The sequence below is a fragment of the Sminthopsis crassicaudata genome, chromosome 5 (assembly GCF_048593235.1).
Source record: "Sminthopsis crassicaudata isolate SCR6 chromosome 5, ASM4859323v1, whole genome shotgun sequence".
NCBI lineage: Eukaryota > Metazoa > Chordata > Mammalia > Dasyuromorphia > Dasyuridae > Sminthopsis > Sminthopsis crassicaudata.
Window position 1 is genome coordinate 93,726,959 of NC_133621.1, and position 22,127 is coordinate 93,749,085.

At 32.1% G+C, this 22,127-nt stretch overlaps 1 protein-coding gene across 1 annotated transcript in view; it reads right to left on the minus strand.

Moving 5' to 3' along the window:
- CNTNAP2 (contactin associated protein 2) overlaps positions 1–22,127 on the minus strand; it is a 2,674,182-nt gene that overhangs the window by 787,648 nt on the left and 1,864,407 nt on the right. The window lies entirely within an intron of this gene.

Consider the following 22,127-nt stretch of genomic DNA (forward strand, 5'->3'; position numbering starts at 1 on the left):
TATGCACTGTGCAATAGAAACAATAGAAATTATTTAAAATGCAATACTCCTTGAGTAAACATTCAACACACATTTATTAAGTGCCCACTAGTTGAAAAACAGTATGTATATACAGACAATGTGGATATAAATGTGGACAATGAGTATACACAAATGAAATCCTTTGTTACTTTAGAACATTTATATTTTATGTTGATATAAAAGAGAGTTTTCATCTGAAATGAATTTATAGATTTCTTTCAGGGGACAAGACAAAGAACAAAATATTTTACAAGTTTACTCAAGGTATTAAAACTCTGAAATCCACATATGAAAGATTTGAATATAAAGTGATTCACTTTATATTTTAAGACATAGAATTCTGAAATTATGATTATAATCTTTAATCATTCTATTTTTCCTATTGCCTTTTGACCACTAACTATGTTTTATGTCCTCACTATTTCCTCTAATACCTTAATTTTTCAGTTCTTTCCCAGATTATCACTCTAGGAACTGTTTACATTTTCTACCTTTCATCACTCTATGTACTATTCACATTTTCAACCTTTACCTAAGTCAACCAACCCCTTGGTGAACCAACTCGACTTTATCTTCTACCCAAGATTTTTTTTCTACTTTGTACTATTACCAATCATTACTTAACAAATTATATTTTTGGATTACTTCTAACACCCAATCTTTTAATTTCTATTCATATATTGATGAACAGAGCTAGAGAAGGTGATAAAAACAGTATAATTAGGCCTATACAAATTTCTGTTACAAAATAGCAACTTGGGCCCTCTCTGGAGTAAGGGAAACTTTATATCTTCTTAATTCATTTCAACGATTTACCAAACAGGCTATTCAAAACCATTTTCCTGTTTCTCAAGACTCCCACAGAATCCCATCAATTCAACCTCCTACAGCAACCCAATCAATTCAAAAGTGAAGAACTTTTACTTCAGGTTTTTTGGCGAAATTTGAGGCATTTGCCAAGATTTTCCACTTCTTCCCTCTTCCTTTTCTCATATCAGGTAGGTGTCTTCTTCCATTGTTTTCTCCTTGTTCTATGTTCCTTCTCCTAAGTCTTTTCCCATTTTCCTTCTCCTTATGAAAAGGTGAACCATCTCTTTTCCAAAGTAAATAGCTCTACCTATATTTTTTTATCTTAACTCATTCAATATTTTTCAAACAGCCTGCCCATTCTATCATCCTAATTTCTAATTTCCATTCTTACTGTACTTGTATTTTTGATGACTAGCACAGAATAAGTACATAATCCTTATTGATTTACTTAAATCTTTCTATTTTTACAGGAAAATTATCCTTATATTTCCCTCATTAAAAAACAAAAACAAAAACAAAACCTTACTTGATCTGACCATCACTGCTAGTTATCACTTTTGATCTCTTTTGCTATTCTACTATTCTTGAAAAAATAGTCAAAAATGAATTCTTCCCCTTTCTATTTTTTCACTTGATTCAATAATCTATGACCTAATCATTTTTTAAATATTCCTCTTCAAAGTTAATAGTGATCTCTTAATTTCCAAATGGAATGGGCATTTCTCAATTTTCAACAATGATCTCTCTGCAGTTTTTCATGGTTGATCATCCACTCATGAATATTTTCTTGCCTCTGTTTTTAGTACATTCTTTCTTTTGATTTTCCTTTTACCAGTCTGACCATTCCTTGTCAGTCTTCCTGGCTGGATATTTTTCATTTTTATACCCACCAATGATTTATATATTCTAAGATGCTGTCTTGTCCTTTGTGTTCTTCTATCTCTTTGCTATTTCACCAGGTAATCTTATCAGCTCCCATAAATTTAATTATAATCTTTAGGTCTATGACTAGGTCATAGGTTAGACCTATTTATCAAGTCCAAATCATTCTCCTCACCTTCAATCTCATATCAACAAGTGTGTCTTGGATATCTTGAACTAAATTTCCTTTAAACATCTGTCTTAACATTGAGTTCTAAAACAAAACCAAGTAACTTTTCCACAGACATTTCATTTTCTAATTCCTTATTACTGTCAAGATAATCACCATCTTTCTAGTTATCTAGCCTCTCAACTATGGGTAATCTTCAACTCATCTCTCACAAATATTCATTATATCTTCATAATATCTCTCATAATAACTCCTCTTCCCTGACACAATTGTTATCATGGTATAAATCCTGGCCATCTCACTCCTAGACTCTGTCATAATTTGCTGGTTTGTATTCCTAAATCAAGTCCATGCTTGCTCCAAATCATATTCCACTCAGATGTCAAAAATGATTTTCATAAACTCGAGGTTCTTACTCCTACTCTTATTGAATGCCAGTGGCTCTCCTTGTACTTAGCATGATGTTGTTTAGTATATTCTATGCTTATTGCCTAAATCATAGTAAGTGCTTAATAAATACTTATTGATAACTAATAATCCAACATAGTATGGGAGTACCTGACAAACAGAGCAATATAGTTACTGTTATAGAAATTCATAAAAGGAAGAAATGATTAAAAAAAGATTTCAAGGAAACACAATTGGATTAGTAGAGAAGAGGATGAAAAATTAATGTGAACTTGCATGTAACATAATCAAAGGTTGGGTGGAAAGAAAATCAATGTGATGTATGTGTGGAATAAAAGGAATTGTGCTAAGGTGAAAACTGGATTGAAAGATAACTGAATACTAAAAAAGGGAATTTGTAAATGAATTTGGAAGAAATGGGAACCATTTAAGACTATGAGCAAGAAGGGATGCCACATAATTGACATGTTAGTGATATCAATCATATATCAAATTTTAAGATAGATTTGTATTTCAAAGACTATGTAAAGTGATAAAGATCTAGGTGGGAGCAGGTGGAGCCAAGATGGAAGAGAAGCCATAAAATTGCCTGAACTCTGCCTAGTTTCCCTCAGAATAAAAATGTTAAGTCAAACCTCTAAAAGGATTCTGGAATGACAAACCCCCAAATGATAGAGAGAAATAATTTTCTAGCTTAGGATAAGTAAGGGCTTCAGGAAAGGTCTGCCTCAATTGGGTAAAATGGGAGCACAGCCCAACACAGATGGCATCCAGCAAAGTCAGCAGGAGAGATCAGCAACCAAGGCCCCTCAGTCCTGGATTAGCAGGCTAGTGACATAGCATGCTGATTGTAAGGCCGTCAGCCCCAGAACAGAAGGAAAATTGCCAGCACCAGAAGCCCAGTAAAACAGGCATTATTAGGCTGGGCTACCCCAGTACAATGAGCAAGTAACCAGCCCCTCAGGCTCCAGCTCAGAAAGCTAGTGATAAGGCCCTTGGCTCTCAGCACAAGAAGCTTGAGACAGTGTCCCCTATGTCCCAGGAGCAGAGATCTACTTGTTTAAAAAATGATCAAGAGACCTTAAAATAGTCCTGACCTTAGAAAGTTACCATGGTAAAGGAAGATCAACTCACAAACTCAGAAGAATGCAACATCAAAATGCCAATGAAGACTCAATAAAGAATAAGAATTGGCCCGAAGCCCAAAAACACTCTTGGAAAAGCTCAAAAGGGATTAAAAAAATCAAGAGAGACAGAAGAAAAATTGAGAAAGGAAATTAGAGTTATATTGCAGAATTATGAAAAAAGAGTCAACAGCTTAGAAAAGGAAACACAAAAATTGGCTGGAGAAAAAAAACTCCTTTAAAGATAGAATTGGCCAAATGGAAAAAAAGAAATCTTTTAAAGAAAACAACTTCATTAAAAGTACAATTAGCCAAATGGAAAAGGAGGAAAAAAATTTAATTCAAGAAAATAATTCCTTAAAAATTAGAATTGAACAACAAAATCAAAGGAATGAAAAAATAGAAGAAAATATAAACTATCTCAGTGGAAAAACAAGTGACCTGGAAAAATAAATCCAGGGGAGATAATTTAAGAATTATTGGACTATCTGAAAGCCACGATCAAAAAAAGATAGCATTTTCAAGAAATTTTCATATATAAAAATCATGGACCCATTTTGACCTTATGTTGGTATAGGGTATTAGATGTTGATCTTCATCTAATTTCTACCATACAATATTCCAGTTTTCCCAGAAGTTTTTCTGATATAATGAGTTTTTATCTCAATAGCTAGAGTCTTTAGATTTATCATAGTAGATTACTATAGTCAATAGCTACTATATTGTGTACCTAGACTATTCCACTGATCTACCATTCTATTTCTTAACCCAGTATCAACAAGTTTTGATGACTGACACTTTATAATATAATTTTAAATATGTTTTATCAGTACCATATTTGTGTCATAAAAGAAATTTGGTAGAACTACCTAAGTTTTCCAAATATTTTATATTTGGAGCTATTTCTTCTTTAAATGTTTGGTAAGATTCACTTGTAAGTCTAATTGTCCTCGGACATTATTTTTCTTAGGGAGTACAATGATGGCTTGTCCAATTTCTTTTTCCAAAATGGGATTTTTTTTTCACTTCTGTTAATTTAAACAATTTATATTTTTGTAAATATGCATTTCACTTTAATTGCCAGATTTATTGACATAGAGTTGGCAAAATAGCTCCTAATTATTGTTTAATTTCCCCTTCATTTTTGGTGTAGACACCATTTTCATTTTGATATAAATTGGTTTTATTCTCTTTTAAAATCAAATTAATCAAAGATTTATCTATTTTATTATTTTTATAAAACCATCTCTCTCCATATATATTTTATTAATTCATTAGTTTTTTACTTTCAATTTTATTAATCTATTTTTGATTTTCAGAATTTCTAATTTTGTATTTAATTGAAGATTTTTAATTTTTTCACTTTTTTATTTGAAAGCACAATGCATTAAACTCTGACTTCTGTTTTATTTAGAGATATAAAATTTTTCCTAAAATCTGCTTTTCTGAATCCCCTAAGTCTCCATATGTTGTGTCATTATTGTTATACTCTTTGACAAAATTATTGTTTCTATGATTTGTTGTTTGAATCACTCAATCTTTAGGATTATACAGTTTCCAATAATTTTCAATTCATCTTTCCATGGCTCTCTATTACACTTAACTTTATTATTTTATGATCTGAAAAGAGTACATTTAATATTTTTGCCTTTATCCATTTAATTATGAGATTTTGATGCCTAGTTTATATGATATTTGTGTGGGTACTATGTACCAGTGAGAAAAAAAGAAAACTATATTTCTTTCTATCCCTCCTTCAATTTTCTCCAAAAATGTATCATATCTAACTTTTCTAAAATACTATTTACCTTCTTTCTTGCTTATTTTGTGTTTCTAGTTCAGACAGAGAGACGTTGAGGTCCTCCACTAGTATAGTTTTGTTTTCTGTTTCTTCCTGTAATTCACTTAACTTCTCTTCTAAGAATTTGGATACTATATCATTTGGTACATATATGTTAAGTATTGACATTACTTTATTACCTACTATATATATTTTCTTCCTGATCTCTTTTAATTTGAGGTATTTTACATTTTTTTCCTAATCAGTAGAGATTTGAAAAATGCCATCATAAAATACAGAAGTTTTGGGCATGTTTTGCAGGTATGGTGGGATTGTCTTCAGAAACAGTATTGCAGATGATAACATAGAATTTGGAAGAAATAATAGGGTAAAACTTGAACAAATAAGTGACAAATTGCAAAAGAGCTGGAAAAAATGGAAAACAGTGTAAGTATCACTTGGCAATCAATAATGCACATTTAATACGAGCCATTATGTTTATGTAATCCACATTGACCTATTTATATTTTTTAAAATTTTATTAAAGCTTTTTATTTACAAAACATATGCACAGATAATTTTTCTGCATTGACAATTACAAAACCTTTTGTTCCAACTTTTCCCCTCCTTCCCCCCATCCCTTCCCCCAGATGGCAGGTTGATCAATACATGTTAAATATGTTGAAGTATAAGTTAAATAGAATATATGTATACATGTCCAAACAGTTGTTTTGCTGTACAAAAAGAATCGGACTTTGAAATAGTGTACAATTAGCCTGTGAAAGAAAACAAAAATGCAGATGGTCAAAAATAGAGGGATTGGGATTATTATGTAGTGGTTCATATTGACCTATTTATCTTGACTGATCCAGTCATTTTTAAGATTTATTGAATATGAATAAAAAAGATTAGATATAAAGAGGAGATTAACTCAGAAGTCTTTATTCTGTACAACTAAAAGGAACATGATAGTGCTATTAAAACAAATAAACTAAGTGAAAGAAGTGCTTGGGAAGGGAAGCTAATAAGTTCATATTTAGACATAATGAGTTTGAGATAATGGGGTAAAATGTAAACACTCATTAGACAGCTGACAATATTGTACATGACTCCAGATCAGGTAAATACCAACTTCAGAGAGACAGATTTTAGAGTTATTCATGTAAATATTCACAAAATCCTAAGAACAGATCATTTCTCCAAAGCAGAGAAGTTAATGAATGCTAGAATCAAAATTGGAAGACTGCAGCTTAAATTCTAACTCTGTTAGTTATTATCCATTTATCTTTGGATAAGTCACATTACTTCTTAGCTTCAATTTCACTTCAATAAAGGGATTTCATTAGATGACAGCTGAAATCCTGTCTAACTCTTTATCTATGATGCTAATAATACAGTGAACTTGATTCAGAACAGCCTTTTGGGTATCATATCATGTGTATCCCTTGATGTTTGATACTTTCACTAGTGAAATGAGATCCAAGCCCTAATAAATTTAAAATTATAAGTGATTATTTAAGCCAAAGTCAAGAACTGAGTATAAATATAATTTCTTTGTAAAAGGATTTCAAAGAGCCCAATACATAAATGAACAGAAGACTTATTTGAACTGTTACATAAACGAAGAGGAAGCATGGATTAACCAGTAGTAATTCTGGAAGGAAAGTGTTTCAGTTCTGTATCTATGAAAATATTCAAAATGTAAATTCAATCATTTTATCTTAAATACATAGATCTGGGAAGGAGATGAATCCTTTCCGCAATCTTAAACAATAATCTCAGTTCAAAGTCATCTGGAGATGAAATATGAATTTAATTCTGGAACCTCCTCCAACTCCCTGACTCCACTAAGACCTTTTCCTCCATTTATTGAAAAACTAGCCTCTTATTTTTCCCCTTGTCTATTTATTCATTTTATCATTAAAACAAAACAAAACAAACAGGAACAATTAACTATTTTGCTTCATTTAGTTTTGTTTTGTTTAGATATAGATCTAGTAAACCAGGCTTTGATAAAGTCCATTGGGATTCATTGCATTTAAGGCCAAATCATTCTGGCTCTCACTGACTGGCCCTTAATACTTCCCAGTCCAAGCCTTATATGTACATTGTTTTGGTGGCTTAGGGAGAGTTTAAACAGCAATTTTTTTTTCTATTCTGGCAAGAAAATCTGAGGGTCTGGCTTTTTTGGAGGGAAATCAAATAAGATGATCCTTTACCTCAATTCTTACCTAGCCTTTAATCACTGAATATATGTTGCCTCAGACAAACTGAAACTTGGGAAAGACCTTAACTTAGTCCAAGCTCTCCCATCTGAGCTATCACCAGTGCCAAAATAATATGTTTTGTCACTGGACTGTGATGACCCCAGAGGAAAGTGAGACAATAACTTTTCACAGCTCTTCTTCACTTAAATCCAAGTTATTTTCACATCAAGATATCATCCTCCTGACATCATTTGTACTCTTTGAGAAGGATGACAACAATTAGCTTATAAAGAAAGTCACCTTGAAACTCATTTTTACTAGTGATACAAAATACTGGTTCTACTTTGGGGCTCAAATTTGGAATATTGCCAGGCATAGTTACTAGACATAAGTCCTAGAGAGTTTTTATTACTAATTATTCACCAGAAAAATCTTACTCACTTACCATGCTTTCTTACATCCCCTTTAGTTCTGAGTATGAGAGAGAAGATAGAGGCAGGTGCCATGTTTTAGGGGATAAATTGTAGTGACTTAAGTAATCATGCATTTAAAAGTAGAAGGAGAGATAGTTATGAGGGAAAATTTTTTTTATTAGATTGCAGCTTTAAATTCATTGACATTCATCTTTTTTTTCCTTCAAATTAAATTATAATTATCTCTGATTCAAGATCATGCTTTACCTTTATGTGTCATCCAAATATCTATCCTGGCCATGGATGAATAAAATAATAAATGAAAATAAGTATACATTAAAAATTACTATATCCTAAAATTGTGCTAATTCCTATCCTCAAGAAGGTATTTTTTGTAATGGGAGGAGATGACGTATTTGAGTGTGGTTGCTAAGTGAGAATATTCAGGCTTGAAAAATTATATCTTGCTATTTGCCTATTGCTTTGTGAAATAAGCATTTTGCAAAATGTTGCTTTAAGCACATTTAGTGGAGTCAGCATATTTTACAGGCCCTAAAAGGCAAAAAAAACCCAAATCTCTTAATACAACATAACAAAAAGAACAGTCAACTTAATATCGTGTAACTGAAGTTAAAATTCTGATTTTGCCATTTTTTCTAAGTTTGTGATCTTGACAAATTTATTTAATCTTTCTGTATTTATTTCCTTATCTGTAAAATTAAAGGTTTGGACCAAAATAACTTTAAAGTATTTTCCACCATTACTTCTATAATCCCAAGTCAAAACAAATTCATAAACAGCACTCACAGTTGTACTTAATCACAGCAAGAAAAATCTTATTGCAAATAAGGAATTAAATCTTGCCTTTATTGTTATGTTTTTTGTTTGTTATGTTTGTAAAACATATCCATGGGCATTTTCTAATGAATTTGAAAACTAGTGAAATACATTTTGGTTATTAAACTTGGAACTCTATTTTTGCTTTAATAAATACTATTCAATAATTCACTGTCACATGGTAAATCATTTATAGTATTAGGGTTTAGCCGGTCAACATACCACAGATGGGCAGTTCTCTACTCTTGAATTCCTGGACTCTCTGATTTTACTATCCTTACAGAAAACACGACTGTGTGCTTTACACGAGGATATTTTTGAATGTGATGGTAAAGAAAGAAAAATATAAAGCTTCCATAGCTCAGCAACTGAAAAGCCAAGCTTAAATAAAAAGTATTTGATAGTGAAAATCTCACTAGCAATAGGGATTGCTTATGAGTAGATGAGAAGACCACAACGTTCTTAGAAGAATCCTCCTGACAATTTGTGTATGTTTTTAAAAAATAAAATGAGTTTCCCATACTAAGGTTTCCTTAAGGAATACACTATGAAATTTTAGCATTCAACTGAGGTTAAGTTTTCTAACAACTTGAAGTAATTCCTACCAATCTAGAATTAATGCCCTACAGCAAACTGCTTAGCAACATCACTGCCACAGTAAGGATACTACATAAATCCTGTGATGAGTAAACAGTTAAGAATTACTGTATTAAATGACACCAGGAGTCTGAAGATCTCTTCAGCATCTACTACATTCTAGTGAACAACTCAATAGTGACTCTGAAGGATTTTCTTTTTAATTTCTATCAGGGTTTTCGTTTCAAACTTTGTGCTTTCTTTAATATAGTGTTGAGGTTACTCCTTAGTCTCCTTTGTAAAAATATCAATGTGTTCTACAGTCACCATCACTTAACTTCCCCAGTTTATAACTTCCTTATAACACCAATAAGGAATTATTTGGGCTTCATCTATTAAGCACAGGTGTATGCTTTCATAAGGTGGCTATGGAAGAGAAAGTGAAGCTGGTGACTTTATATTGATCACTCTCACTTAAATCCAATTCACTTTCACATCATGACATCGCTTCCTTGATATCATGATCCCCTTCAAGAACGAAGGACAACAAACAAAACTGGATAGGAAAAGGCCAAAAGAACAATTATATGATACACATGAGACAGTAGAACAAGAACTGATACAGGAATGAGAAGGAGAGTTGGTAGTTCTGGAATCCTACTCACATCAGGAATGTGTTAAAGAGGGAACAATATATACACACACTCATGCATGTGTGTACATACACATATATATATGTATACAGACATATAACATGTATACATATAAAGAGAGAGTGAAATATTTTATATTTATAAAGAAATAAAAGGGGTAGGGAATAGGATAAGGGGAAAATACAGGGGTATTTAGATAAATGGGAATTGATTAATGAAGGAGGGAAAGAGTAAGGGGACAGAATAAGAGAAGGATTCCTGGTGGGGATGGGATAGGGTAAATAATATCAAGACAAGGTAGTGGATAGAAGTAAAGAAAATAAACTAATAGTGATAGGAAATAGATATGCACAAACATAATAACAATGATCAGGAGTGGAACATGTTGAAAATAAAGCAGGAGTAGTAGTAATTATTGATCTCAAGTTAAAGGTAAAATAGAGTTAATCAAAAAAGAAAAAAAAAATTAGGGAAACTACACGATATGCCACCATATTAATCAATATCGTTTTAGATTATTTAAAATAACTAGATATTATAATGTTAGAATATTGCTATAGTGTAGGAAATGATGAGGTGGATTTAGAAAAATATGGAAAGACCTGGACTTATCATGGACGACCTTTTCTACTTCAGAGAAACAGAAGACAAACAAGAATAATATAGGCTTACATGAATGTACACGTGTAAATATGTATATGTTTATAGAAATCTATATGTATGTGTATGTATAAATATATCAGTGTTTAATTTTAGCCTTCTTGGGGAAGTCATGAGGGGAGGAAAGATGAAAAAAGAACAAAGTACAAAGTGCACAGCAGAAAACAAAACAAAATTTAAAAAACTACAAGGAAGTAAAGATGGACAGCTCTGAACATATAGTATCTCTTATGTGTGCTTTCTTGAAAAGGAAATTTATTGTCTCATATTTTGAATCTTCTCATGTTCTGCTGTATACATGGCAATTTTTTTCTGTTTGTTTTTCTATTTTGAAATTTTAAAAAATGTACAAAAAAGAAACAAAAATAAAAGAGGAAGAAATTGTCTTCTTCCTCAAAAAAAAAAATTCAAAGATTTATGTGAGTACAAAGACAAAGCAAATGTAGAATGATAATGATACAGAAATTTAACACTGAAATGAATGAATTGTACAGTGAAAGCACAAAATCAATGTTTGTTAAACAAACGGATGAACTGGTGAAATAATTAATATATTCAACAGTGAGTTATTTACAGAATATCACAGGAGAAACTCCCAACTAAATACAGTGAGATCTTAATTATCTATGTAAGGCTTACCTACATAATATCTAATTTTTGGAAATTTTCACATTCAGATTTTTATGGATATGATCACCTAATCTAAATATCAAAGTTTTTTCCTAATAAATTACTTCTCTGCCTCAGTGAACATGTGTGATGGTAAGTCAAATATTTTTATCCCTATCCCCAATCTGAATATATTATTGCTTTTCATTTGTTAATTCAGTTGATGAGTCATTCAAGCAATTATCAAATGCTTAAAATATGCTAAGAACTATGCCAAGTAGTGGGGGGATATAAAAAAAAAAGTAGCAAAGAGTTTCTTATCTTTGAAGTGTCACTACTGAAGGGAGGAAATACCATAAAAACAAAATATATACAGGATAAACAGAGGAAAGGTATTAATTACAAGGACGATTAGGAAAAGCTTCTCTTTCCCTGCTGTGTGGTATTTGTAATTTACCTTTAGTTGCTTAATATATGATTGGTGACTGAACTCAGGAAAATGGAGAGAAATAGCATTAAAGACAGGGAATAGTTGTAATACTGATCAAATACAGTTACAATTTGTACATTATATATTGTAATAGTTGTAATATGATAAAAACATAACAGGTTATAACATAATAGGGTGATTTATCATTTACAAAGCAATTTGTTTTAGATTATTTAATTAGATAATCACAATTACTCTGCAACATTTTAGGACATTAACTTGTCAATTTAATAGATAACCAAATTGAGACCCAAAAATCCAGATTAAGTTGCCCAGATCCACATATCAGAGCTAGAATCTAGACCAGCATCTTATATTAAGCTTTTCACTACACCAAAGTTGATGATTCAGCTCAATCTTAAAATGAAGTAGGAAGAAAGGGAATGTGACATGGATAAGGAAATAGAATTAAGTCAGACACTGTTTGATGTTCAGAGGACTTTAGGATGTCAGAGTGAGACCTTTATTTATTTCCATATAGAAATATTGTTGAAACTCAGATAAACTTATTATTTGATGAGATATTAAGTTGGATTATTTGCACTATAGTTTTCTAATTCATTAATTTGATATACTTAATTATTTGTTATAAACACACTTCTGCCTAAGTTAAGATGTTTGATGACAAATTCTAGGGTGTCAGATATTTCCACCAAATGGATTATTTATACGAAAGCAATCTTCCATTTTGTGGCCCAAAGTTTATAGTCTAATAATAATAATAAGGTCCTGAATTGTAGAATGAGAGTTGGAATGGACCTCAGAGATTATGTATTCTAGTATCTCATTTTACAGCTGAGTTACTGAAGCCTGAAAAGGTTATGTACTCTTATGTGCCACATAAGCAGTAACAGAAGCAGTATTTGAGAACACATCCTTTGTCTCCAAATCCAGCTCTCATTCCACTGCACAAGTAAATCAATGATGAGCTTTCATAACTTCATCTTGAGCTTAGTTGGTCCCTTTTAAAGATTCAATAGAGGAATTAATCAGTGCCTCCCTCCTGTTTTAGCTCATTTAGATTTGATGTAAGGGAGTAAACTCTTTCTCCCAACCTATCAATTCTGTTAACCTACTTATTTCCAGAGAGGCTATAGTCTTGTCTTAGTTTCATCAAGCTACTTCAGAATATATTTCTTTCTTATGTTGTCAGAAATCTTTCTGATTATGCTTATTAAATGGAAACTTACTCATTATTAAAAGGATCCTCAGCTTCTTTTGAATCATTTCAAACTTCAAACAACATTTTCTTTTTAATTAAAAATTTTCTTTTTCATTTTTATATTAGAGACTCCTGGATTTTTGCATTTATGCATTATTTGGCTATGCTATTTCCATTGGGAAATAATACCTTTATCCATTTTTAATGGTTGGTCTTGAGGTTACTGTTGAGACTCTTCTACATCAATTGATTCTAGAGCCAAAGTTGCTATTAATAAAAAAAGAAAATTATATAAGCCCTAAACCTAGCTCCAATCTACTTTGTACATTCATTGGACAATCTATGATTTACATGTTTCCTATCATTCGATTTCTGTTATCTTTACTTTATTATTAGAGAATCTTAACCTCAGATGACACCATGGAGATTATTATTTCATGTCATGTGGGGTAGGCAAAATGTCAGTATTATAGGACAAGAGTTGAAATAGTAAGTAGCTAATATAAAAGGGGAAACATAGGCATGGTTTGCTAATAGATTACAAATACTTAATAATATTTGATTATGATTAATTTTTTCCCATAAGTTCAGTCTGTCAAAAGACCAATTGTTTGCCATGCTACTAATTTTCACCTGGCCTGAGTACACAAATGAGAAGCTGGGAATTATTTAGTAAACGTTTGAGGAATATTGAAGAAAGGCATTCAAAATATTCACTACAGATCATAAAAGAATGATATTGATATTGACAATTTCCAAATAAGACTGAATGACACTAATGAGAGATCATAAAGGTAGACATTTCCAAAGAAAGTTTAATACAAAGTTTAAATTCCAGATGTAAAAGAACTGACAATGAAATAAAGTTCAGTCATTGCTTTGTGGTAAGGTCACAAGAAGATCTTAGACAATCATCTCATTTTGTAGTGCTTTTAAGACTTTGGAGAAAAACTCACAAATCTAAAAATAATCAGAGTCCAAACGCTTCATCTGCTGTTGATAATTAAGAGATAGAAAAATTCTTTGAAGAACTTGGTAATATTTTCAAAATTAAATGAATGTATATTTAAAGACTCAGTGAATTCAATGAATATGTGGGAATAGAGGAGGAAAAAGTGTCTTAATATCAAGAAAAGAGAGATACAAAGGTTATTCAAATGCCTCATACCTAAAAAACATAAAAAAAATTCTCCAAGAAGCTAATGAGAGAGGCAATGATCATAACAAACTCTAAATAATATCATAATACTAAATGGTCAAAGGTTATGAACAGACAATTTTCAATAAAAAGAATTAAAACTATTTCTAGTCATATAAAATGCTCTAAATCATTCTTGATTAGAGAAATGCAAATTAAGACAACCCACATATTAAGATGACAGAAAAATATAATGATAAATGTTGAAGGAGATGTGGGGAAACTGAGATACTAATGCATTGTTTGTGGTGTTGTGAACTGATCTAACATTTATGGGGATTAATTTGAAACCATGCCCAAAGGAGCATAGCCTTTGATTCAGTAGTATCTTTAATGGATCTGTATTCCAAAGAGATCATAAAAAAAGAGAAAAAACCCACATGTGCAAAAATGTTTGTAGCAGCCCTTTTTGTAGTGGCAAGGCACTGGAAAGTGAGTGTATGCCCATAAGTTGGAGAATGGCTGAGTAAGTTATGGCATATGAATGTTATGGAATATTATTGTTCTATAAGAAACTATTAGCAGGATAATTTCAGAAAGGCTTGGAGAGACTTACAAGAACTGATGTTAAATGAAGTGAGTAGGACCAAAAGAACATTGTGCACAACAACAAGAAGATTATGTGATGATCAACTGTGATAGCTCTTTTTTCTTTCTTTCTTTTTTTCCTGAGGCAATTGGGGTTAAGTGACTTGCCCAGGGTCACAAAGCTAGGAAGTGTTAAGTGTCTGAGATCAAATTTGAACTCGGATCCTTCTGACTTCAGGGCTGGTGCTCTAGATTTAGCTCTTTTTAACAATGAAGTTATTCAGGCCAATTCCATAGACTTGTGATGGAGAGAACCATGGGGACTGAATGTAAATGACAAAATAGTGTTTTCATCTTTTTTGTTTTTTTGTTGTTGTTGGCTTACTTGCTTGCTTTTTTTCTCTCATTTTTTTCCATTTTGGATCTGATTTTTCTTGTACAGTATGATAAATGTGGAAATATATTTAGAAGAATTGCACATGTTTAATATATATTGGAATATATACTATATAGGGGAAGAGAATAGAGAGAGAAAAATATGGAGTACAAGTTTTTGTAAGAGTGAATATTGAAAACTATCTTTGCATGTATTTTGAAAAAAAAACCTATTCCAAAGATACTATAATATACATAAAAATAAAATGATTATTCTCTAAAAAAAAGATATCTTCTAATTAATTTAGGAGTAAATTGGATGTCAGTATAGTCAGATTGTTATGTTATTAGAGTAGAGAGCAAAATCTCAGAGATGCTTGAGTCAAAAAGAAATAAGGCTGTTCACATAATTAAAGGATAACTGAAAAGTGTCATTATAAGCATAACGGATGTTTTAGTTACATAGCATTAAAGGTCTCAGACAAAGCCCTCAGCTTAATTTATGAATCATCTGTAGAAGATTTACAGAGAGACAAAAATTATACAAGATGAGAAGGCTGAGATATACTGTGATCTGCATTTAATGGTTCCCATACTGAGATAAGCTCACCAATCCATATATATCTCGAGACAACTTTCACATGTTAGGAGACCACAGGATATCTATGTCTATACTTCATAAGAAATAGACTTAGGCTCCTGTCTAAAAGTATGCTTGGCAATTGAGTGTCCCAGGTTTTAATAGGAAAATTTCATAAACTCAGTTTTTTAAGCTTATGCTTTTTCTAGAAAAAAAATAAACAAGGTTAGATTTATTATCTATCTTCAACCACGCATCTATTATAGATAGATACTTCTTAAAGTAGGTGGAGGAAATAAACAAACATAACATGCAGCTTTGACAAAGAAAAATTTGGAAAGGTGACTTCAGTCTCTGAGCATATATTACCTGGGCAATAAAGTGGTATTTTTTTTTTTTGAGGGGGGTAGTCTTTAAACTTCAAAGATTTGAATGTGAACCAGTAAAAAGAATCTTTGTGGTAAAAAGAAATAATTTTTGCTGTAAGTGTGGATGTTAAAAGAGGACCAACTGAAATAATCACTCATAGAACTAATCTGGAGAAGTGAAGACTTATCTTCAACAGTTTGAATGGATAACAAGTGGAAAATGCACAGACTAATACTACTTATTTCTAGAAAGCAAAGAAGAACAAGTTGAAGTTTCACAGGGACACATTTAAGTTTGCCCTATTAGTCTTGCCAGCACCACAGGACATGACTTCTATGACATGTCATCATTATTTTGTGTAATTATTTTTTATCTAAGTAGAGCTAACAGAAGGACAAATAGGTTTTTAAAATTCAAGTATCCTTCTTAAGTGTCTGAGACTATAAATTTGTCATATTCCCAAACAAATTTTCTACTGATACCAAGAACATAAAACATTTGTTCTGTTCCTACAACACTTTCATCAAGGATCAGTTTTCATCTCTGGTCCCAGAGAGACTGGGATATGATCATCCTTCAGGAATAGTATTTTTAGATAGTTCTTCAAATTATATAAGATCAAAGGAAAGAATAAAATATATTATTTTAGTTTTTTAAATGAAAATTAACATTATGTTTTTCCCTCCCCACAAAATGTCAACTATAATCTAAAAATTTAAAATATTAGAAGGTTGGTAATTGAATAAATACAGAAGAAAAGTAATTGAATATATATGTTGACTACAACAATATAAATAAAAGATTACTAAAAAGAAATGTAACTGAGAAAATGAAAAACCACAGGAAGTCCCAAGGAACAAGTAATAAAACATGCCATAACCTCACTTACCATATAGATGCAGGGGACTATTAGTGTATTAAAATATTATATGCATTCAAATGTAGTTAATGTGTTAGATATTTTTCCTTAATTGTTTTTATTTATCAAAGGAAGGGTTTAACAGGGAAGAATGGTGGTGAAATTATGGTGGTGAGTTAAAGAAAATGCATATCAACAGGCTATATATTTTTTAAAAAGATAATGCAAATCTATATCAATTACATACAAATCCTACTTCCTATTTGTTAAATGATTTAAATAATCAAAATGCAGCTTTGAAAATATAGTTGCATATGTATATATATATATGTGCTTTTATATATTTTTATTTACATATGTGTCTATGTAGTCTCTTAAGGACAAAATGTTCATTATCTGTATATCCCTTCAATGTCAATCATGAATGTTTTGGTGTTTTTTTTTTAATTGCTGCTGAAATAATTGTTAGGATTATTATTGTTTTGTTGTTGTTATTGTTATTTTAAATATAGAAGTAGAGCTGGGCAATATTTGCTTAAGTCACATGAACCAAGAGAAGATACTATTTCCACATGTTTTATTTGTCTCAATTTAAACTAAAAAGGGTGGGGACAGAGCATTCACCAATGCACAGAAGTTGCTGAAATCCTCTAGAGTGGGTCAGTGTCCTATTGATGTTTTCCAGTTCTGGTTAGCATCTTTGATCATTGTGATTCTTGTGGGAAGTGCTCTCGAATCACTTGACTAATACTTATATCTAAATCAGGTGTTATATTCACTCACTTAAAAAAAGCAACTTATCATTCCTTGAACTTATATTCTTTTTTCCCCTTTCCCATCTCATTTTAAAAGGAAAAAATAGTTTAAAACAGAGAAGCTGTTGCTCGGCAAACAGAATCCAAGGAGCACACAGAAATGATCAGTTATGGTTTGTGGCCTGATAGGCAGGTCTGGGAATTGAGCTGTCATTCTAAGGAGCAATGGGATCTGTGAGCTATGAGATTGCAATAGGAGAATTAGAAGAAAGGCTGGAAATATGAAGTTGGATGAAGCCCTAAGAGGTCTGGAGAAATTTTACTCCCCTAACAACTTGAGCTTAGCCTTTCCCTTTTCACATACCTTCTCTAAATTAGGTCTCTCTCCTGTCTGGATGATGAGAAATGGAGCACTCCCTATTGTACACTGGCTGACCACTGATTTCTCCCTTGCATTTTCACTCTTGAACAACAGCAGTTGATAGCCTTCCTGACAATTTTAAAGGTCAGACCATTAGAAGCAATGAAAAGAGAAGAGGAGGAATGAAAAAAGAGGAAGTGAAAAATATTATGCCCTCTGCATCATTAACTTGTACTCTTCTCTCCAATGAAACATGGTGTTGCAAAAAATCATTCAAAAATAACTATTTGTCAAGAATCGACCATGTAGAAATAATTTAAATGTAGCAAGATTTCCCAATATATGAATTACCTAGCACAAAAATAAGCACAATCCAAAGAGGGGGACACAACAATTTTCCTAATTCCCACTGATAAAAATTGGAAATACATACATACACAAACAAACCTACACACTTTCTTTGAACAATAATCTCCTATTTTATCACTACAATTTGAGTATAAGTAAAGCAAAACTTTGTCTAAAATTTAAAAGATTGTGATGATGTTTAGGGTAAAGCACCTGGGATATCATAAAGAAAACAGACCTTGAATGGCAGAACACACACAAGAACTTCAAAGAGCTGCAGACAATAGAATTGATGATATTTTCAAGTCTGTTCTTCTTCTCTCTTGGGGCTCTTCCATGCATCAGAACATGTGGGGATTCACCCCTTTGTAGGATGAAAATGACTTTCTAGCAAGCCATTGGAATTGGAAGTCTTTGTTCAAAACAATTGCCCTTGTGCAGGTGGTAAGAAAAAAAAAGGCCCCTATACTCAATTCACGCTTGGGCATACTAATTTGTAGCATTCAAACAGCTCTGTGTTTAAAGCATATGGTAAACAGACCCAGGGGACCGGTTCCTCACTGCTATGTTTGCTTTTATAGTTCTGCACATGGCAGTTTTATGCAAGAGGAAATAGATTCTTGAAATGGCAACAACAATGACAGGTGAAATAGGATGGGAAGAAATAATATTTCAGGTTCTCATATGTCAACACTGTATAAAGGATTATATTTCAAAGTTGTCTTTCTATGATTCATACTCCTAAGAGTCCTTTAAAAGATGTATGAATTAAGAAGACAATCTCAGCATCCAAACTATCCTTGAGCCTTAGGACATGTGGACATAGACAAGTGAAAGAGTTAGTGTAGGCAAATTAACCTTCTCAGGAAATTCAAGGTTATCCAAACACAGGTCAGAAAGGAGAAGGAACATTACTATGAAACCATTGCACTATTATTGTATCACTCTAATGTGAATAAGGTTGCTTTGTACCTGACACTTGGATATATCTATAATATCTTTGGGTTGCATACATTGATCTAGCTGACAAAGCCTTCATGTCTCTCATCCTGTGTAGATCTTGTTGTTTCCAAAATTCCTCCCTAGAGTAGCCACTAAACTTTGTAGATTTTATACTCTCACTTCTAAAACTTATTTCTGGAATACCAATACCAGATAATTAGCTTATTCTTATTTTCCCTATCTGGTTAACCTTCCTTCTTTTCCAATCTTTATTGGAAAATATCTTCTACTCCCACAAAGGTCATCCACTTGAGTAATCACAAGTAGTCTCTCCTGCCACTGAACTCTAACATAGTGATGGCATATTGGTCCTGTATGAGAACTAAGGACAACTACTAACCAATAAATCTCCTTTGTCATTTTCACACATAATTTATCATTGGTAAACATAATGCATCTCCTTTCCCCATCATAGAACTTTCCATTGGCATGTAGTTTATTTATAATTTATAATCATCCAGTACTATGACCTCACATGATTCATAAGCACAACATTCTAGAGATCTTAGTATCAAAAAAATACTGGTATTTGTAATCATAGCTGTGGGAATACCACAATTTCAATAGGGAAACACTCGAAAATATGTTGTTTTTGCTGTTCTATTTTGATCAAAAGCTTTTGGGAACAATACTCGATAGCTAGAGATAAGATCTCTTGAGGCTCTTTTTTTCAACTAAACCTTAGTGCCTTGTGACTTAATAATTGTAGGCTTTGGATTTTACAATCTTAGAGTGAGGGCTCCAGGGAAGGGAAAGACCAATTAATTGAATCCTTTCATCCCACAGGCAAAGTTAAGTTCATGGAGGTTTAATGATGTACTCAAGGTCATATGCATAATAAATGCTGGAATCCAGTCTAAAATCCTTCTTGCACAGTCTTCAGCATTTGACATTACTTACCATTTTCTCCTTCAGAATACTGTTTACTATCTGGATTTCCATGACAATGATCTCTCTTTGTTCTTTTCTCACTTATCTATCATCATTCAACAGGTAGTTATATCCTAATACTCTCATATAGCCCATTTCTGTTTAGGCTATGTCATCAATTCCCATAGGTTTAATTAGCATCTCTATGCAAATGACTTTTGATCTACATAATCAGCTCTGCTCTCTCCTATGAGTTCTAGCTCTACATTATCAACTCCCTATGGGACATTTTGACCTATGGATATCTTACACGACACATCTAAAACAAAATACATTATCTTTTCCCTTAAATTATTTTCACAGCATCTCTAACATGGATTTCTTCACTACTCATCTGACTTTCAACAATTTCCTTTATTTCCTTAAAAGTACATTTCAAATATCATGTACATAAAGTCTTTTTGTTGTTAGTTCCTCCCTGTCCCAAAAAACTTTACCTTGTATTTCTTTTTATATGCATTTATGTATATATGCTATCTACTCTGGCCGAACTATAAAGTCATCTTCACTTCAGAGATAGTTTTAATTTTGTACCATCACTTCTAACTACAGTGCCAGGCACATGGTAGCATCTTAATAAGTATTTACTGCTTTATCTTAGGCTCATAGGATTATAAACCTTTAGGCTTATCTAGTCCAACCTCCTCATTTTAAGGAAGAAAAAAAAGGAAGTCTAGGGGAGAGAAATAACTTGCTCAAGCTCTTCCTAGTAGGGCTTTGAAGACAAAATTTTTGGGGGGGAGTTTAAAGTTTTTTTAAAATAACTTTTTATTGACAGAACATATGCCTGGGTAATTTTTTACAACATTATCCCTTGCATTCACATCTGTTCCGACTTTTCCTTTCCCTCCCTCCACCCTCTTCCCTAGATGGCAGGCAGTCTTGTATATGTTAAATATGTTATAGTATATCCTAGATACAATATATGTGTGCAGAACTGAACATTTCTCTTGTTGCACAGGGAGAATTGGATTCAGAAGGTAAAAATAATCTGGGGAAAAAAAAACAAACAAAAATGCAAACAGTTTACACTCATTTCCCAGTGTTCCTTCTCTGTGTGTAGCTGATTCTGTCCATCACTGATCAATTGAAACTGAATTAGATCTTCTCTTTGTGGGATATATCCACTTCCTTCACAGTACATCCTCATACAGTATCATTGTTGAAGTGTATAATGATCTCCTGGTTCTGCTCATTTCACTTAGCATAAGTTCATGTAAGTCTCTTCAAGCCTCTCTATTCATCCTGCTGGTCATAGTATATTTTGACATAGCCAATGTGAGTATTTGTTTTGCTTGACTATGTTTGCTATAAGAATTTGTTTTCTTTCTTTTTCACTGAAGATGTGAATTTTTTAATTAAAATTTTGATATTTAAATTAAAAAAAATTATTATGAAGTATAGCAGCCCTTAGCTGCCACATCTCTCCATTTGACAAGGAAATTGTATTTTCTGACTGAAGCTTTTTTGGGGAATATTTTAAGTGTTTTTATCATAGCAAATTTTACATGGGTTATACTTCTTTGAGAAACAGAGATAATTAGAATCATTATTTTCACTTTTTGTCCATTCCTTATTTTTTGAATTTTGAATTCTTCTTTAAATAGGTCATTTCTCATAATAATGTCTTATATTTACTTTTATCTCTTCCTTCCATATTCTGCTTTGGAAAGGACATTGAACTTGGAAGTCAGGTTCTTGCTATGTACCACCTATGGCATGTGTGAACTTGGACAATAACTTAAGCCTTCTGCTCCTCAGCATTTTAATGTTTCAAAAGAAAACAGTGGGTTAATTCATTTCTGGGATTCCTTTTGACTTTAAATATCAAGAATCAAAGGATCAGAGATTTAGAGCTTAGAAGGGATTTTTAAAAAGTATCATTTAAGCCATCCTATTCTTTTATAGGATGAATGTCCAAATTGTTAAACTGACTTGCCTATAGTCATGCAGGTAATGAGAATGATTTAAACCTTGATCCTTTGTATCTAAAGCCAATACTTTTTTACTATACCATTTCT